Source organism: Triturus cristatus, chromosome 9, assembly GCF_964204655.1.
Source record: "Triturus cristatus chromosome 9, aTriCri1.1, whole genome shotgun sequence".
NCBI classification, from domain to species: Eukaryota; Metazoa; Chordata; class Amphibia; order Caudata; family Salamandridae; genus Triturus; species Triturus cristatus.
Genome location: NC_140592.1, coordinates 69,859,027 through 69,873,267, shown reverse-complemented (window position 1 = coordinate 69,873,267; position 14,241 = coordinate 69,859,027).

The window sequence follows — 14,241 nt, the reverse complement described above, 5'->3', positions numbered from 1 at the left end:
GAAACTGCGGGTCACATACCAAGGACGTCAGCGGTTTTTCACGACTCCGCAGCAGGTGGAGGACTTCCTCAAACACTACAAACGCGCCCACAAATCGGGTGCGGAAGTGGACGATGAGCAGGCACCGCTGCCCGGAGAGAGGCTGGACGGCGAACTGTAAGTAGAGCAGATGAACAATCTACACTATCCTCTGGGGGCGAGTAAGTGAACTGTTAAACCACTTGAAGCGGGCACAGCATTGGACTGGGTACTCCGTATCCCTCTTCAGGGCTGCGGGGAGGGGAGACATGGGGGGGACCATGGAGAGGGTTGCAGTTTTTTTGCACGAGATGTTTGTGGATAATATAGATGTGTTTCCTCCATAAGTTGTGAACTGCGGTGAGGTTGGGATGGCATGCTAGGGTTGCCAAAGCTTATAACGCCGGACACCCCCTCTGGGTCCTCGAGTCCGACTGCCATATTGGTGGGAGACTGGAGTAGATGAGGGGGAATTAGTGATGCCACCTAGGCGGATTCCCCGAAGGGAAATACCCGAGAACTCATGGGGAGCTATGGGGACTGTTTTCGCCCTTGTTCGGGGGGTACTTGGGGGAGGGATGGGGAGGGGACATGGCTGGCAGGTTGGGGTTTGCTTCAGTGGGCGGGGGGAGAGTGGGGGGGGACGTTGGGGAGAGGTATGTTCGGAGTTTGAGGTTGGGGGAGGGAGGGTTGGGGGTGGAGGGAGTGTGTTGTTCGTGGAGAGTACTTGGGACGGAGTGGTTGAAGATACCTGTGCTGCTTGCCCTTTTGGGGCTGCTGCTGATGCTGCGGGGGTGTGATTGGCTGATTACACAACTGCATGTGAAGGTGAGGGGCTGAGAGTCGAGATGCTGCCGGGAGAATGGGTGTGGACCGAGTGATGACTGAGACGACCAGGAGAGAACGGCTCACGGTGCTATCGTGGAATGTTCGGGGCCTAAATGACGCTAGAAAATGCAGAAAAGTGTTGGCTTATCTAGAACAGCACCATGTACAGATCGCACTGTTGCAGGAGACACATCTTGCCCCCCGGTCGCACTATACGCTGGCTGGTAGATGGGCGGGGGTACGCAGTTTTTCGTCCTACTCAGGGTATGCTAGGGGGGTTGCGATTTGGATCAACAAGAATGTACCTTTTGTGAAGCTTGGTGAGCGCGTGGACACGGAGGGAAGGTTTGTGATGCTCTGGGGTAGGCTGGGCACTGACACCATCACGATTGTGAACTGCTACGGCCCCAATGTCGACTCGCCGATGTTTTTCGCGCAGTTATGGGGACAGATGCTCCACATTGGCTCTATGCACATTTTATGGGGAGGCCATTTTAATGTGGCGCTGGCCCCTGGATTAGACCGATCGGATAGCAGTGTTCACTACAATAAGAAAGCGCGGGATGCGCTGGCGGGTATCTTGGAGGAAGGCCACTTAATAGATAGCTGGCGTTTTGTACACGGTGGGTTGCGGGAGGGCACGCATTTTACAGCGTTTGCTAACTCCTGGGCTAGACTGGATTATTGTTTTGTGTCCCGGGGCATAGCGGTGGACTTGGGGAAGGTTGTGCACCTACCTCGGACGTACTCGGATCATTGCCCGGTCCTTGCTCAGATAGCACTTCCGGGGTCTGGGGGGGTGACCGCAAGATGGCGTATGCAGCCCATGGCCCTTTTGGACCCTTTATTTCAAGCAGAGCTGGGGGAGGAGATTGCAGAGTTCTTTCCCCGCAATAAAGATTCGGTGGATAGTGTGGAAACCATCTGGGAGGCATTTAAAGTGACGGTTAGGGGCTACTATATTGCGAAGAGCTTTGGGGTCTTGAAAAACATACGAAAAACGCTTGCGAAACTAGAAGAGGAACTTAAAGGGTTGGAGACCAGGATGAGTCAGGGGCCGATGGGCCCCCTCCATGCGGAATTCAGGGAACGTCTTACACAGTATGAAAAAGAGGCGGATAGGGAGGCTCGATTTTGTGGCAAATATTGGCAGGCTCGCAGGTTCTGTGAGGGGGAGCGACCAGGGCGCGCGCTAGCGGAAATCACTCGGCCGCCGCGTTACAATACACACATATTGGAGTTACGCACGTCGGAAGGGGATATAAGTCGGGATACCAAGGGCATTTTGGAGCAATTCACTGCACATTATAAAGATCTATACACGGCACGCAGTGTGGGCGAGGTGGATTTTGGGGGGTTTCTCGATAATATTGCACTGTGCTGGTTGAGTGATGACCACAGACAGTTTCTAGGGGCACCGTTCGAATTGGACGAAATTCGGGAAGCCATTATGTCTCTTAGCAACGGTAAGGCGTCGGGCCTGGATGGGCTGCCGGCAGAATTTTATAAAAGCTACGTGGATATTATGGCCCCTGTTCTCAAGGAGGTCTACTAGGAGTCTCTGGAAGTAGGAGTGTTGCCTGGGTCCATGAGAGAGGTGTTGATCACCTCGTTGTTGAAACCGGGCAAAGACCCTACCGACTGCGGTGCGTATAGACCGCTCTCACTGTTAAACTGCGACGCTAAAATATTGGCGAAGGTGCTCGCCAATAGATTATCGCTACTGATGCCCAAAATAGCCCTCCCAGACCAATCCGGGTTTATCCCAGGGCGATCCACGGCCAATAACTTACGTACACTTTTCTCCCTGATGCATACTATAGCGCCGGAGTTGCCGGTGGCTGCTATATTCCTCGATGCTACTAAAGCATTTGACTCCGTGGAGTGGAACTATCTATTTGCTATTCTGTATAGGATGGGGTTTCCGAAAATATTTGTTGCCTGGGTGCGATTGTTGTATACGGACCCGAAGGCGAGAGTCTTAATCAATGGGGAAATGTCGCGCCCGATTTCATTGACCAGAGGCACGAGACAGGGGTGCCCATTGTCCCCGTTGTTATTCGCTATTGCGATTGAGCCATTGGCCTGCCGTGTTCGCCAACTGCACAAGCCAAGCGCTTTTAAATGCGTCCAACGTCAGATAGACGTATCATTGTATGCTGATGATTTGACGTTGTATGTGGTGGATCCGCTGGCGCATCTCAACCCATTGCTTCGGGAATTCTTGGTTTTCGGCCGGATATCCGGGGTACAAATTAACTGGCAGAAATCGCAGTTCTTTCCCCTGACCCCTGCGGTGCGCCGCTTCCCACTGGATTATCCACTCGATTGGTGTGATACCGATCTGCGGTATTTGGGGATACAGATATCTCAGAATAGGGAAGAGACTGTGCGTTTAAATTATGGTACGGCTGTCGCGAAGCTAACAGAGGATGTGACACGATGGATTTCCCTGCCTTTCACCATAGCTGGGAGGGCCTCACTTATTAAAATGGTGGTGTTGCCTCGGTTTTTATATCTGTTCCAGAATATCCCTTACTATCCGGGTGCTTTTTTCTTCCGTACACTCCGCACAGAATTGATAAGATTGTTCTGGGCTGGAAAGCAGCCTCGATTAGCATGGTCCATTATTACCCAGCCCTATGGGACAGGGGGGTTCGATGTCCCTGATTTTCTGGCATACTACATTAGCGCCCAGGCCCACTTTGCGTACCACTGTTTTGCGCCTACGCCATTTATGCCGCAGCTGGCTGTGGAGGACTGGATTGTTCGGCCGCTGCCACTAAAGGGCATTATTTACGGCCCGGCCAGGGTCCTCGACACTCCGGCTGCAACGGTCACGAGCATGGTGGATGCGTGGCAGCGGATCCTCCGCAAAATTGCGCTCCCGTTTTTATACGCGCCAAAATTGCCACTAGCTTATCACCCAGAGCTATCCCTGTTGCGGGAGAAGGGGTTCCAGGAGATGTGCGCTGGTCTGGGGGTTAGATCCTGGGGAGACCTTTTCCTGGATGGGCGGTTTAAGACGAGGGAGCAGTGGTTCCATGGGGTTCAGCACACCCCGTTGGAGGTCTTTTATTATCTTCGGCTGAGGCAGGGACTGAGGGCCATCCTTCCGCACTTCCCAGAGGAGCCTGCGGTAGTGTTGCCTCTACAAATAGTACTCACGTCAGAGGATGGCAAACATCTGGTCTCCCACCTGTACCGAAGTATTCGAGAGCATAGTGGTGACGGGGAATGCAGAGCGCTCCGGCAGTGGAGTGCGGATCTAGGGAGGGACATAACGGAAGCGCAATGGGCGTACTGCTGCGGGATGACCTCGCAGATAGCAGCTAGCTGCAGGTTACGAATGATCCATTATAAGTTCCTGCAGCGAATGTATTACACGCCTGCGAGGAAGCTGCGGTTTCGCTTGGCAGAAGATGACAGGTGTGAGCGTTGTCACATGGAGGGGGCGGATTTTTTACACTTGTCATGGCTTTGTCCGGTGGTGGCGGAATACTGGACACAGGTCCACAAAGCGCTGACGACCATGATAGGAGACACGATTTACTGTGACCCGCTCATGGTGCTGTTGGGCTATACCATGAGGCTCCCCAAGGCGCATCGGAAATTTGGGGATATCGCACTTTTGATGGCGAAACGGAGAGTCGCTTGTCGGTGGGGGAGGGGCCGTGCCCCGAAGTTTAAGGAGTGGATCACCGACTTACTACTCTGTCAGGAACAGAACCTACTATATGCAGAAACACAACCAACGCGTAATAGGGCCAAGGATATTTGGGACCTGCTCAGAGCATATTTAGTGGCTGAGGGCACTTCAGGGCTGGACGGAACTCGGGAGGCGGGCAGGGTAAGCCCGGGGACTGCTGTGTGCGGGGCGAGATAGTGTGATTTGGATTCGATGGGATGACCGGCCTGGGTGTAGGGCGACTGTTGACGGAGTGTGCTATGCCTCTAGCGGAAGACCTTGCAGCCGTGGGATGGGAGACACTGCTGCGGAGATGGCTTGGTGTGCTGACCAGTACGGAGACGCCCTAGGAGAGGAGGAGGGGAGGTCTCCTTACGCGGCTGTGGCAGGAGTTCGCTAGCATGATGGTCCGGTATGTGAGGGAGACTGGTTGGGTGGTGGTGATTGTGGACGCACGGCTTGCAGGGAGGTATTTCCTTGCGACTCAATACTGGGGTCGCTGTGGCGGGAGCTGCGGAAGAGTATATTGCCGCAGGACATGTTCACTCGGGCTAGGGGGAGAGCGCTGCTATGTATCCTGCATAACTATGACGAAGGTGCCTTCCAGGTGCCAGTGGACTCCTGATCGGATTTCCATGAGAAGGACTCTGCCGGCTCTGCACAGGGTAGACATGCGAGATTAACGATAAATGCACCGGTACGACCCCGAGCTCAGTAGGCACAGGACTGAACTGAGGCGGGAGATGAGTGACTGCTTCTCGCCACCGGGCCTCCGGGCTGTCGGATAACTGGCTGTGTACCTTACAGATGATGGCTAGAAATGTGATGGACAGCGGCCGGCCCGAGGGGTTGTAGGCGTGAGGCTGTATTGTTGATGTACTCTCTCAAATAAAGGTTTTGAAAATTTAAAAAAAAAAAACTTTGCTCTCCAATGCTTGAGTTTTTGAGTTGCCTTCTGCTCAGTCTGATCCTTCTCACAATTATTCCCAATGCCGCTTAACCATGCAGCATGTTTCCAAAATGTTCTGTGGCAGCCTCGAGTATCCTCCTAGCCCTAGTCTTGTTATCCACTGTGCCAAGCTCCCCTCTTCCCATCCACTCGTACACAAAGCCCGATCCCCTTCTGGGAGAAACAAAGTAGGGAAGGGGTCTTTAAACTACAGGATTTCACATCCAAGGAGTGGTTTAAGGCCCCCCTCATGGTGCTGTGTGGATTCCATGACCATGGTGCAATGTGCTCGCACCTAACATGTCCCCCTGCTAGACTGCCAAGCTCTTGGGCCCCTTGGTGTCCTCAGCAGCTTTAAGGTGATAGACTGATTTGAGGATTTATATAACACACTCGTACCCAAAATAGGCGTCCTGCTGCTATGAAGATGTTTCCGGTCTAGGGAGGACCTGGCTTGGCAGTTCGGGCTGGACTGTTCCCATGAGACGCAGGGTCAAGACTGATTTGCATATGGCCATGTCTGAACTGGGATGACTTGGTCAGCAAAAGAACAATGGATTTAACGCAGATCTCTTGACTGGGAGTGAATGTATGATTTATTCAGCATTCCGTCCATCAATTGTTTGCGTAGCACTTCTATCCCTAAGTGGGATGGGTATGCCCAGATGTGGGTCCCTTGCTCACTGTGCCACTGGATTCAAGCTAGCCTAGGTCTTGTGGATACATGACTGGTGAGTCCTCCACGGAGGCCCCGCGTCATCATTTTGGGACTCAGTAACTACTACAGTCCGTGTAGGAGGTGCCCAGAGGCTTCTGCGGTCTACATGGTGTATTGGGTACCGCAAAGGGTATAATAGAAGCACCAGAGCGCTATGGCCTGTGTTTTTATGGTGATGTATGCATTATGATTTACGTGTTCTTATTCCCTAAACTGCTGCATTGCATACCCCGATAGTAAGACGCATATAGTTTTGATTGTTGTTTATTCAGGATAATGAGTACCATTTCCGGACCTGCACCATACTAATAATACATGGTGATTTCTGTTTTCTTCTATAATTATATATAAGGTAACAACTGCTTATAATGCTTTTTATTATAACTTAGCAACATGCTGCACAACAGCCACACTACTCTACAACATAGCTTAAATACACTGGCAAAGCCAATAGCTCTGACTATACACTTATAAGATCCAAAAGGCGAGACCTATTGGCTATGCCAATGCTTGTTGCAAATGGATTTTGGTCGCAAAGCATTGATACATTAAATATCAATTTGGTATCTGGAAGGGACGACTACAATACTCTCCCCGATACTGAATCGGAATCCATCCGCAATCCCATTTGTTGTTAGTACAGAAGAACAAGAATTTTAACAGTTGCAAATGCTAAATTGAAAGCATTTGCGAATGTTAAAATGTTTAGCACATCTGGCCTCGGAATCACAGTTTGGAAAAAATACCCCAAAACACACCCCTTCCAAACTGGGATTCAGTTCCCAAGAGTCCGAATCACTAAATGGGTATAGTGAATATATGCAACACCTTCCCTATTGTCCGCACAGACTGGAGTTGGAATAGTAAATTATACTATTCCAACATCCAGCGCCCCCCCTCCGCAAGTCGTTGTTCTGACTTGCGGAGTAATGGAATGCGGAATCACAACACGGTCGTTGTAACGACCTCGTTGTGATTCCCTGCGGGGGAAAAGAATGCTCCATAAGAACGTACATTCTTCACTTATGTGATTAATAATAAGCTATTTTTTGTTGTTAGTGTAGCTTGCTGAGTAGTTGTACAATATAAGTTACAGAAAGTCTGTTAAAGTGTTCTGACTTTTGTATGTACAAAAAGACAATATATTGTGCTGTTACTAGTGGTATAGTGTGGGTAATTAATAGCAAAAGTTTGAAATATGAATTGAAAGAGGGAAATAATAGTATTAATTGATGTAATAGCAATATTGTGTGTTTAGAGGAGTTATGACAATTTTTGGCCCCGGTGACATTGCACCTGCTGCACCATTCAAATCATGACCCTATAGCCTGTACGGTAACTGCACTTGTAACTGCCTGTTTAGTAGCAAAATATTGCAATATTTGGTTTTAGAGCGGTGGTTCCTAGAGGTTTGGGCCCCAGTGTCACTGCACCTGCTGCACCATTGAAATCATGACCCTAGTGCCTGTAAGGTAACTGCACTTATGTACTTATGATTGCTTATCTACTAGTTAAATATGGCAATAATTGGTGTTTAGAGGGGTTCTGACCATTTTTGGCCCCAGTCCCAATGCACCATTGCACCATTGAAATCATGGTCCTAGTGCCTGCTAAGTAACTGCACTTGTGACTGCCTATTTAGTGGTAACATTTTGCAATATTCTGCATTTAGTTGGGTCGCTAGAGCTTATGGCCCCGGTTACACTGCACCTGCTGCACCTTTCAAATCAAACCCCTTTTAACTGTAAGATAACTACAATATAGAAATATTAGGTGTTTGAAGAAGTTCTGACAACTTTTAGGCCCGGTGCCACTGCACCTGCTGCAGCATTCAAATCATGACCCTGTTGTCTGCAAGGTAACTGCACTTGTAATTGCCTGTTCAGTAGTAAAATACAGAAATATTAGGTATTTAGTGGGGTGCCTAGAGCTTTTTCGTCCAGGTGCTACTGCACCTGCTGCACCATTCATCATGACCCTGGTGCCTGAAAATGACTGCACTTGTGACTGCCTGTTTAGTGTTACATTCTGGGTTTAATGGGGTCCCGAGAGCTTTTGGCCCTGGTGCTGCTGCACCATTCAAATCAAGTCCCTTTTAACTGCAAGGCAACTGCAATTGTGACTGCCTGTTTAGTAGTCAAATATAGCAATATTATGTGTTTAGAGGAGTTCTGACAACTTTTGGGCACGGTGCCACTGCGCCTGCAGCACCATTCAAATCATGACCCTAGTGACTGCAACACTGCATTTGTGACTACCAGTGTGGTAGTAAAATATAGCACAGCTCTTGTATACTAACTTGAGTTTTAACATGCAATGTTTTTTTTTAATGTTTAGAATTTGATCACAATGACCAAATAGATTAAGGTGTCAAAATCGATCCAATAATGCCTACAAAGTGCAAAGAAAGGTACTGAGGCATAAATAGCAAATGCCCCAAACGTTCTAAAGCAAAATCATCTGCTTTACACAACAAAGTAAGAAAAAGCAAGCATTCCTGCATACTGTTAGAAGCTTGCAAATGAGAAAAGTAGGTAGTAGTGTCCCTGAAAAACAGGGAAAAACGGCACACCAAAATGCTAGATAATATAATCAACGAGTTTCAGGCGTTAATAATATATAGAAATAAGTAAAAGGCTGTAAGGTGCATAAAGCTTCAATTAGTGTCCACTACCTATAGACACCATCCATATGTACAAGACATACCACCGGGAATTACTACAATTTTTTAGAAGACTAATATTGCACACCTACACAATGTATGGGTGAAATACCCAACTGATACAAGTTTGTCAGTTCTTAATTGGATCATATAAGCCTGTTATAATGTCAAGAAAGATTAAAACAATTTCTTCAAATCAATATGCAGTCACAAATTCAATCCAGGACCCTTGGATTAATAGTTGCTTTTTTCCATCTTTTCTTTATTGACACATGTTAGTCAATTCCAAATACACGGACCAGCCGACACGTGTTTCGTCTTACAAAAGACTTTTTCAAGGCAATAAGTTCAACGGCGCAGTTGGTTAAGTATCCAATCATTTGGTTCGTAAACACGAATTATCATGTAAAATCATCATGTGTGCGATCACACCATCAAAATTAGTATATGCACTTGTCTCGTCTCCAAAGTTCAGTAAAATGTAAATACGTGCATCAAATAATGTCTTCTAAGTGACGTGCTGGCTCCGTGATACGAGCGCACTCACTACTGGTTTCTGCCGGTCGAGTAGTGTCACAGTCTTCCGTCCCGTAACGAGACGGAAGACTGTGACACTACTCGACCGGCAGAAACCAGTAGTGAGTGCGCTCGTATCACGGAGCCAGCACGTCACTTAGAAGACATTATTTGATGCACGTATTTACATTTTACTGAACTTTGGAGACGAGACAAGTGCATATACTAATTTTGATGGTGTGATCGCACACATGATGATTTTACATGATAATTCGTGTTTACGAACCAAATGATTGGATACTTAACCAACTGCGCCGTTGAACTTATTGCCTTGAAAAAGTCTTTTGTAAGACGAAACACGTGTCGGCTGGTCCGTGTATTTGGAATTGACTAACATGTGTCAATAAAGAAAAGATGGAAAAAAGCAACTATTAATCCAAGGGTCCTGGATTGAATTTGTGACTGCATATTGATTTGAAGAAATTGTTTTAATCTTTCTTGACATTATAACAGGCTTATATGATCCAATTAAGAACTGACAAACTTGTATCAGTTGGGTATTTCACCCATACATTGTGTAGGTGTGCAATATTAGTCTTCTAAAAAATTGTAGTAATTCATACTGTTAGAAGCTGTCTGCCTTTTCCGTGGAAAGAGATCTTATCTTGACAGTGAATGGGGCTTAAACAGTGTGAACAGCTTTAGGAGAAGATAAGTATCGTAAATGCGTGCAGCCAGGGGTAGTTAACAAAAAAAAGTTCCACACAAAAGCGGTTGAGGACAGTAATAAAGGGAATGAGAACTGATAAGAGTCCCCTTTTAAGATATATTAATACAAGAGATTTCACAAGCACAACGCAAGCACTGTAGAGGCGAAACCTAAAAAGCAAGCATTCCTGCATACTGTTAGAAGCTGTCTGCCTTTTCCGTGGAAAGAGATCTTATCTTGACAGTGAATGGGGCTTAAACAGTGTGAACAGCTTTAGGAGAAGATAAGTATCGTAAATGCGTGCAGCCAGGGGTAGTTAACAAAAAAAAGTTCCACACAAAAGCGGTTGAGGACAGTAATAAAGGGAATGAGAACTGATAAGAGTCCCCTTTTAAGATATATTAATACAAGAGATTTCACAAGCACAACGCAAGCACTGTAGAGGCGAAACCTAAAAAGCAAGCATTCCAGCATACCGTTAGCCGCTGTCAGCCTTTTCCTTGGGAAGTGATCTTATCTTGACAGTGAATGAGGCTAAACAGTGTGAACAGCTTTAGTAGAAGTATCGTAAATGTGTCCAGTCAGGGGAAATTAACAAAAAAAATGTTCCCCAAAAAAGCTAATGAACACAGTAAAATGGTGATAGGAACTGATAAGAGCCTCCTTTAAGAATATATTAAATACAAGAGATTTTACAAGCACAGCACAAGTGCTGTGCAGGCAAAACCTAAGAAAAATCACCCACTTCTAGTTTACAGCCCTCTAGTTTTAGTCTGGAGTGTTTGTTAGAAGTGAGTGAGTAACCAACATCCGAAAAAATCATGTTATGAATTGAAAGATTCCTGTCTACTGAGCCAGGAACGGCTATGTACAAAATGTACAAAAACTCTCTTCCACACTATGTGAGGTTGTACTGTACACTGTGATTCACAGTCAGCAATGGAAAGAGGGGGCGCACTGCCTTGAGTCTGCCCTCCAACATAACACAGAGGGATACTCATAGAACAGTTCAACGAGGAAGAAAGTTGAATTGACTAAGATAACTCTGGGTGACCTAAGCCACGCGTGATGTGAAGATTGAGACACAGGGGGCTTGGAATAAATGGAGATGTGACTAAATGCTCCATACTCAGTCCCCAATGACCAAGCTAGCAGCACTGTGAAAAACATCCTTCCATGGAATTAGCAAGCTTTTGGCTACGTCCGCAAAGGTTGAATTACCACAATCCGCGTGTGACCAAACCTGAGTATGCACTGGTATCTGAATGTAAACAGCTGGAATTAAAGGACTTGCTCAACATCTGCAAATGATATTTTAACACTTTGAATCTTTTTGGCTACATATGCAGGGAATGTAGGCTGCAGATTAATGCTTAATGCGAAGCATATGCATTTTGTACAGGTCACCACCAACGTACGAGAACTTCCATCAACAACAGAGGCATGGTGCCAAGATGGAAGAGGGAGTGAGACGTCATCAGCCGGCATTAAATATTCCTGTTATTGTAGAATCATTTTTGGTTCCCCGAAGAGCCCCATCAAAGCAACAATACTGTCCTTCTGTCACTGGAGTTCAAGTTACACTTACAGACCATGAACAGCGCTCAGAAAGATAAGTGTAGGTGGAAACCATAGTACGCACAATCTTTACAAAGTGTCTTTTGGGTGAACCCTCCTTAAAGTGCCTGAATCCAGTGAGATGGTTGGGTTCACTTCCTTGCTGCTTGCAGTGCTGAACCTTGTATTCACAGAGTTTGACATAACTAGTTTTGTCACCTTACTAATGAGCCAATATTTGTTTCTGGATCCCACCGGACTACCCATTAACTAATCCCATGTAACTATCCCATGCAGAGCTCGTAGACAGCTCCAGGGATAAGATTTTAAGGTTCAATGAAAAAACGAGGAACAGCCTATACAATGAGGTTTTTACCACGCTGTGACTTTACCACACATTTTTTAGCACGCATGTTTTTACCACGTGTATATTTATACAACTCATGCCTTTACCACACATTTAAGGTATGTTGGGGGTGGGGGGTCTCCTCCCACATATACATTGTTTTTAAATATATATAAACAATGCCTGGTAAGGACATATGTTGTAAAAGCATAAGCGTAAAAAAAATGCGGGGTAAAAAATGCATGGTTACGGCATGTATTTCCCTGTGTTGTTCTTTCGTACAACCTGAAAAAACTACATTTTGCCACTTTGTTCCTCAAGCAAAAGGTCACTTGTTTAGTCCAACAGGAGCAGTCTGTTGCACATTTGTGGCACCTGGATAGCTCCATAAGGTGCCACTTTCCACCAACCCCCGTCATCAGTGTACTACAAAGAGGCTGAAATACGATTTGTTGGTAAATGGAAAATGCCAAACATGCAAGTTTGATTTAACTAAACTGAGGTGAATAATGGCTACAGATTCCCAGAATACAAAGTGTATATATGAAAAATCTGGACTGGAGCATAAAGTGCCTGGTGACATCATATGATGAGAGCCCTGTCCCTACCTGGAGATGCAGGGGCAATCTTGCATCCAGAACATACTGTGTGGCCCCAGTCATGTCTCTTTAAATCTTAAATGTCCACAGTTGATACACTTTTCACTTGTCCAGCCCTGCTGGCAGTGCCAGCTCCATGGTGCATGAACCGGTGATATGGAATGCCTGCCAACCTTCCCTAGACGTTGCATTGGAGAGGCAGCTGCAATGCTCCTTAAAACACACCGGACGCGTAACAGGGCGGGTGTAACTTGTCAAGTTTCAATTAGATATCCTGATGAGACCGCCAGGGTCAGACGGGGACAGAAAATAGGCCCAGGCACCAAAATAAAAGTGACCCCCATTAGCAAATCAGATAGTGAAACAAGCATTGAGAGAGCCAATAGGTCTTGCCTATATAAGAGCTATTGGCTTTGGCAATGTGTTTTTGCCATGTTGTACACCAGTGTGGCTGCTGTTCAGCATGGTTAAATGTTAATGGCATGGAGTGCCCTAGAGAGGTGTGGGGGAGTAGAGTGTTGTAGACTAGAGATGTTGGAGTAGAGCGTCATAGAGTGGAGAGAGAAGAGTAGAATGTCATAGAGTTGAATAGAGGGGAGTGTAGTTCAGTGGTTCAGCGGCAGAGAATGCAGTAGAGCGCAGTGTCATAGAGTGGAGTGGTGTGCAGTGGAGTGGCGTAGAGTGGAGTAGGGTGGGGTGGTTTGGAATGGATTGAGGTAGTGGGGCGGATTGGTTTGGAGTAGGTTGGGGTGGATCGGAATGGGGTTGAGTAGGTTGGATTGAGTGGAGTTGGTGGACTGGATTGGGTGGATTGGATTGGAGTGGGGTGGACTGAAATGGGGTGAGATGGACTGGAGTGGGGTGGACTGGAGTGGGGTGGATTAGATTGGTTTGTGGTGGGGTAGATTGGTTTGGGGTGGAGTGGATTGGAATGGGGTGGGGTGGATTTGATTGAATTAGAGTAAGGGGGTTTGGAGTGGGGTGAATTAGAGTGGAGTAGAGGGGGTGGATTGGACTTGACTGGAGTGGGTTGATTGAAGTGGGGTGGATTGGAGTAGGGTGGATTGGAGTGGGGTAGATTGGACTGGGGTGGGGTGGATTGAATTGGAGTTGGGTGGATTGGAGTGTGGTGGGCTGAATGGATTGGAATGAGTGGGATAGACTGAACTGGCATGGATTAGGGTAGAGTGGGGAGGGTTGGAGTAGAGTAGAGTGGGGTGGGTAGACTGGACTGCAGTGGGGTGGATTGGAGTAGGGTGGACTGGATGGAGTGGATTAAATTGGAGTGGGGTGAATTGAAATGGAGTGGGTGGGGTGAGATGGATTGAATTGGGGTGGACTGGAGTGGGATGGAATGGAATGGAATGGAGTGTGGTGGAATGGAGTGAGGTAGAATGGAGTGGGGCGGAATGGATTGGCGTGGGGTGGGGTGCATTGGAGTGGAGTTGATTGGACTGCAGTGTGGTGGATTGGATTGGAGTGAGGTTGCTTGGATTGAGTGAGGTGTATTGGATTGAGTGGGGTGGTTTGGATTGAGGTAGATTGAACTGGGGTGGGTAAGGTGGGGTGAACAAGATTGGGGTGGGGCAGATTGGATTGACGTGGATTGGATTGGAGTGGGGTGTATTGGAGTGGGGTGGGGCGGACTGGA